At 38.4% G+C, this 6,545-nt stretch overlaps 1 protein-coding gene across 6 annotated transcripts in view; it reads right to left on the bottom strand.

Moving 5' to 3' along the window:
* Positions 1 to 200: 200 nt before the first annotated feature.
* Positions 201 to 6,545, bottom strand: part of EPB41L2 (erythrocyte membrane protein band 4.1-like 2) — a 238,933-nt gene continuing 232,588 nt past the window's right edge. For all 6 annotated transcript variants that reach the window (XM_011951634.1, XM_011951639.1, XM_011951633.1 and 3 more), the window contains one exon: positions 201 to 1,452. The gene's annotated coding sequence lies outside the window, so the exon portion shown is untranslated. The remainder of the gene's footprint in view (positions 1,453 to 6,545) is intronic.

The following is a 6,545-nucleotide window of genomic DNA, read 5'->3' as shown; positions in this document are numbered from 1 at the left end:
GGCACGCCAAACATTACATTTACAAACTTTCAACGTCGCTTTCACCGTTTCAAATAGTGATGTTGGCAGCATCATCAAATTACAGAAGAGCTGAAAACAGATTTTTGAAATGCTACTTTTCACAAAATACTACGACTTCTGATGAAAAATATCACTCGAGTTCGTTTTTTAAAAACCTTTAGAAAAAGAGAAGTGACAAGTTTAGAGAATAAACAAACTTTATTTTGTAACAGTATTACAGGAAGCAAAATATCATTTAATACAACTTGAAGCTGCTATAAATCTAATCTGGCATCATAACTATACATAGGGTCAAAGGCAAAGGAAAAAATGTTCAATATAGTTAATAAGTCCCTATCAGGTCTCCGGTACCAGCTTTAAATGGTATAACTTTCTTGTAACCAACAGAATACCACCACAGCCCCTCCCCTTCTCCCCAGCGTCCTCAAACCTGTGTGAATCATCAAACTAGCTGAAAGAGATAGGCCTGTTCAATAACAAAAGGTCAGTTTTACACGTGTAGACAAGGAGGTTTAATACAAAGCAAGAGTTCTACCCAAGTGTTCAAACAATGGAAAGAATTGAAATTTGGGTTTGTTAAGAAAGAAAGCACTAAGGTTTTAAGCTGCCTGAATCTTTTAGTAGAAGGGAAGAAAGAGTTTTCTCTTTCTCTTCCCTCCTGTTCTGGAATGCTGCCGAAGGGCATGTGTCTGACAAGCATTGGCACTGTGGTGCGGCAGGGTCTCTAAGCACAGTGCACAGTCAGTGAACTTCTTCATAATTCTCCAGTCCAGAGATTCTGACTCTCTACTAAAAGTAGAAAGTCACAGGACTGGAAAGTCAAAAGGGTCCAATATAAAAAACATCCCTGTGAAATTCTCAAGTATTAGAAAATTTTCAGGATGTAAGAAATGCTTTTAATCGGTATTAATATTTTCTCATACAGTATATTTATTGCAATTTGAAACTCCGTAAATATATACTGTGAGAATTCAAGGAAAAGAATCCAGAAGAAGGAAAGCCACTATCTAAATTAGTCACAGAGTTTCCTTTCTGCACAACAGCACCTGTTCAGGTGAACAGCACCTTACCAGCTTGGGCTGGCTTTGTTCACTGTCATTTGATCAAAGTGAGTCATTAAAAGCAGGTAGTTGCACACAAAGTAAACAGAAAACAAAACCAAAACCCCTTAATTAACAACAACAAAAAGAAAGAACCAAGAATATTTAGAAGTGGTTATAAAACAAAATAATATATTAAATGCATGGGAGCAATATAGACCAGAGCTGGTAAGGAAAGGTTTGGTGTTGCCATTTTAATTCTTCAGGCTTCTGGTCATTGTTACCAGTTGTAGCATAAATTCGCTGGAATAGTGGTGTGGCATTAAGACTCGGAACGGTCAAAAAATCTTCAGGGGTTCACAAAGTTGAGTGTTGTTTAAAAAATAGCTTTCTAGGAGAGAAAAAAAATAGAAGGCTTAAATATTCCAAAAACACAGGCTTGAAAAAAAGTTAGGCAACATTCATCAAATTTTCAATCAAGTAATCAACAGTTACTGTCTGCCTAGTCTTACAGTAAATAGTATGTTTACCAGAAGACAAGCATGAGACACTATTCCACTCTCATTCCACTCTCAAGGGCCTTGTAATATCTGGAGAATTGACAAGTATGCTAAAAGCAACTGGCAATTAATAGTTCACTGAAAAAGAATTTATTAGTATAAAACAGAGACAATTCACATAGGAAGAATTTAAAGAGAGAAACCAGGGTAGATTTTAAAGTTATACTCGGGGAGAGGGAAAGTCAAAGCCCATTTTCTTTGTGCTAAAATGAATGGAAATGGTGCTTCAGGTGGAAAAACACAATGAGGAAAGAGGCATGGAGGTGAAGAAGTACACGGTTATTATGACAGTAAGATGTATGTGGGGGAAGGATGCAGAAATGAATGGGAGGAATAGGACAGTGAAGAAATGGACATTACTAAAGTTAAGCATTGGTATAGTGAGTAGTAAATAAAGGTACAAAATATTAGGTCTATTCTTTCTTTAATAGCCTGAGAAGTACCAGCTTGATCTAATAGATCAAAAAAAAAAAAAAATGAATTAAGAAAAAACATTCGGACGAAAAGACCAGCTGGCAATCTCCTGCAATAGTCCAGGGCAGAGAACAAGAGCCACGGAGAGATAAAAGACAGGTCAAAGAACCTGGGGTTGGCCAGTCATGCAGGACATGAGAAGCCCAGGAAAGGAGGTTGGGATTGCTTCTTCTTTGGTTGTGAGAAGGGTTTGTCATGGTGTAATTTATGTTTTGAAAACACTGCTGTGGCTTCAGTGTGATGAACAGGCTGAAGCCAGCAAGGAGTAGAGGCAGGAACAACGGTCAGGAGACCACTGCAGGAGTCCAGCTGGATGAGGAAGCTGAAAAATGTCAGGCATTCCTGCCAGACGGCCAGGACCCAAACTTGAGTAGTCACCACAGAAATCAGGTGGGAGAGAAATTTGAGAGGCACCACTAAGAAGAACAATCAGAGTGTGGTGGTTAAGAAGGAAGTATAAGAGAGGATAAGGTTTGGAGTATGGGACCTCAAAAAAAGGAGAGAATGAAGGCTTACAGCCTGGGTGAAGCATTATTAGGCCTAGGGATATAGATTTGGGCATCAGAACAAGGGATAAGTGAAACCAACAGATAGAACTAAGTCTCATGTGAGCACAGGAGTAAGTGAAAGCCACAGAGTCTTACAGAAGCCCACAATCAAAGGTAAGTGGAGAAGACTAAAACAACCCATGATGGTGCAATGGCTCTGAAAGAGAAAAGGGTTTTAAGGTGGCAATTGTTTCATTTTATATTTCAACTTGGTTGGAACGTTTGGCAAATGATAGGTAATCACAAAGGACAGTGGAGAGTGGTAACTAATGTCTTTTCCAAGAGACACTGGTCCCAAAGTCAATTAGAACTTACACTCTTTTGGTTAGGTAAACGTAAGTCTTGCTTTAATGAAAACAGTCCCTACCATTTAGATTTATCACAGATAATATTAGAACCTCTTGATTATTCAGGACAGATTGATTAATCAACTTCATTGTTTTCTACCCTGTTGTCTGCCTTAGGCTATTTCATTACTCATTAGTACTTCTGCTTGATTCTAGGCCGGGGGGGAAAAATCAATGGAGAAAACACAAAGTCTTTTTTTAGGTTAGTAATTATGAAAAGAAATGTGGGGGATGATAAAGGGAAATGGTTTCAGCTACCAATCAAATTGGATTTGGCGGTTATATGACATCTTTAGTCATGGTACCTGCTCCTGTTCCTTCAGAGCTGGTATTTCCATTTGCTTTGTTTAGTAAATATGCATCATTTGTTGAACACAGCTGCCATTTTGCCTAGTTTATGTTATTAAAAGAACAAACCCCTGATGCTAGCAGGGCCTGAAAACCTACAGAGAACAATGTTTAGGATTCTAGTCTCTATTTTCTCTAGGCCCTATGTCACTTTATTTCTTTGCACCTGTTTTCATCAAAAATAAAAATTTCACTTTGTAATGAGTCATAAATTTGTAAAGAAAAGCTAAAATTAAACTTGTTTCAAAGGTATTATAGGAAACTAAGCATATGTCGGAATTGAAGGGAATAGATCTTGATCTCAAAAACCTTCAACATTTACTGAGCTAGAGAGAAAAAGACATAGTTACCCATATAAACTCAAACTGTAATCTATTTCCATTAATAAACTTTTTTCTGGTAATGAATATTATAAATGATAACCTTGATGTGCTCTTAGGATTCCAAACAGCTTTCCGAATCATTTTATTGCCATTTTAATGTTAAAACTTATTTATTTTCTCATTCTTTAAAAATAGTAAATCAAGTTTAACTCTGAGTTAATTAGATATTGTGTCAAAACATCCCAGTTCCTTACTGCTGTGGATGAACAGGGAGTAACTTATTATATGAAGACTTTATTTACATATCCACGTATCTTTTTTGACTGTTTGTTGCACTTAAACACATGTAGAAATACGTTCCTAAGTACTAAAGCCTTTGTTAGCTTTTGAGCTGGGAAAGAGAAGAGATAAAGATAGAATCACCAATGTCACTGCTACATAAAGCATCAGAAATATTGTACATCAGAAATATTGTACTTTTCTGTCCTCTGTGAGATGTCTGTGAGAAGTAAACTTAGTATCTGACAATTTTTTTACAGGCTAGAATTTGGGACTAAATGATTTATTACATATTCCAACCAAACTGAAAACTAGGCACTGACTCTTCATGTAAAAGCTGTAAAAGTTTCAAGAATATTCTTTTCTTTCTCTGAGCTTGAATTCTACTCATATTCATAGAAGTCTGGGCATCTCTGTCAATACAAATTGACAGGCATTAATTATAGACATTAATTCAACCTGCTTTCACTTTTACACTATCACAAGGTTCATCCTGAGTTTGGTTAAGATAATAGCTGTTAAGCATATGGATTATACTTTATGTATTAGAATTGTCAACAAAAATAAAAGCATTCATACTACTGTTCTGTTTCCAAGTGTCACTGTTCCACCCTGGCCTATACAATGTCAGTAAACATTTCTAACTACTATAGTCACATTCCCTGGTCTATGTCCCCCTCTTTTGGCCAATGTGAGAATAGATTAATGTGGCTCAATTTCATCTAATCACAGGTGTAATTCTATGTCTTAAGCACTCACAGAGGGCTCCGAGAGTTATTTATCCCTCTCAGTGCACCCAGTAAGCAGTGGTGAAAAAAGTCCATACACAGAAGTTCTATGATCTTGCCTGAAAAGCACAATCTTTGAGTTTCTAGAGACAAAGGCCTCACGTATTGATCTCAATCTTGAGTGCTCTACTCCAGAAATTGACTCAGTAAATTGATTTTAAGATGCATTTGACAGAAAACACTAGCAATGCTGCCTTTAAGTGATACAGCACTCATCTAGAGAGACGTCTCAATAAAAATGCAAAAATGTGGTTTTCCCCCAAATAATACAACAATGCAAATAACACAAGAAAACAACATTTCTTCAGATTAATGAACATTCAATTACTACAGAGCAATAATATAATCAAAGATTCTGAAAACAGGAATGAAATATTTACTTAAGGCCGGGCACAGTGGCTGATGCCTGTAATCCCAGTACTTTGGGAGGCTGAGGCAGGGAGATCAGGAGGTCAGGAGATCGAGACCATCCTGGCCAACACGGTGAAACCCCGTCTCTACTAAAATTACAAAAAAAATTAGCTGGCCATGATGGCACGTGCCTGTAATCTCAGCTACTCAGGAGGCTGAGGCAGGAGAATCACTTGAATCTGGGAGTCAGAGGTCACAGCAAGCTGAGATCATGCCATTGCACTCCAGCCTGGCCACAAAGCAAGACTCTGTCTTAAGACACTGCATTTCCTAAGCAAAATTGAACTCCGTGCACTCAGGTGTAAAATCAAATTTTAAATGATACTTTATGGATTTGACAGTTATTTCAAAAGCTGAACTTTTCATTTTATTCTTCTTTGGTCCTCAATTTGCATATTTGATTTTAATTTCTAAACAGAATTTCCATTGTTTAAATTATAAAAATTGGCTGGGCACAGCGGTTCATGCCTGTGATCCCAGCACTCTGGGAGGTTGAGGAGGGCAGATCACCTGAAGTGAGGAGTTTGGGACCAGCCTGGCCAACATAGCGAAACCCAATCTCTACTAAAGACATAAAAATTGGCCGGGCATGGTTGCACATGCCTGTAAGTCCAGCTACTCAGGAGGCTGAGGCAGGAGAATCGCTTGAACCCAGGAGACAGAGGTTGCAGTGAGCTGAGATCACGCCACTGCACTCCAGTCTGGCTGCCAGAGCGAGACTGTCTCAAAAATTAAATAAATAAATACAATAAAAATCCCAGAGCCAAAAATGCAAGCATGCTAAATTTCCATTTGGTTAAACCCAGAAAAAAGTTAGTTCTTAAAATGTCTGTATTATCACTAAAATATACATGAAGTGTAGCCTGCGGCCCCTGGGGATGGCTCAGTCTCTTTACGGGGATCATAGAGTCAAAGCTGTTTTCATTATCATACTAAGACATTATGTCCTTTCCAGTGTGTTGGCATTTTCACCAATGGTGTAGACAAACAACGGTGAGTAAACCTATTGGCAGCTGAGCCTACATAAGTCGAAGTAGAGGAATGAAACTATATTTGAGGTAACTTTATTCTTTTTTTTTTTTTTTTTTAGAGGCAGGGTCTCGCTCTGTCACCCAGGCTGGGGTGCAGTACTGCAATCATAGCTTACTGCAGCCTTGAACTCCTGGACTCAAGGGATCCTCCTGCCTCAGCCTCCCAAGTAGCTAGGACTACAGGCACATACCATCACACCCAGCTAATTTTTGAAATTTTTTGTGGACACAGGCTCTTGCTATACTGCCCAGTCTGGTCTTAAACTCCTGGCCTCAAGTAATCCTCTCACCTCAACCTCCCAACATGTTCGGATTACAAGCGTGAACCACCAGGCCCAGCCTGACACCTTATTCTTTAGGCCTGACACCTTATTC

The sequence above is a fragment of the Colobus angolensis genome, unplaced genomic scaffold (assembly GCF_000951035.1).
Source record: "Colobus angolensis palliatus isolate OR3802 unplaced genomic scaffold, Cang.pa_1.0 Scaffold322, whole genome shotgun sequence".
In the NCBI taxonomy this organism is placed as follows: Eukaryota; Metazoa; Chordata; class Mammalia; order Primates; family Cercopithecidae; genus Colobus; species Colobus angolensis.
Note: the sequence above shows the minus strand (reverse complement) of the source record. Positions and strands in the feature narration are given on the sequence as shown.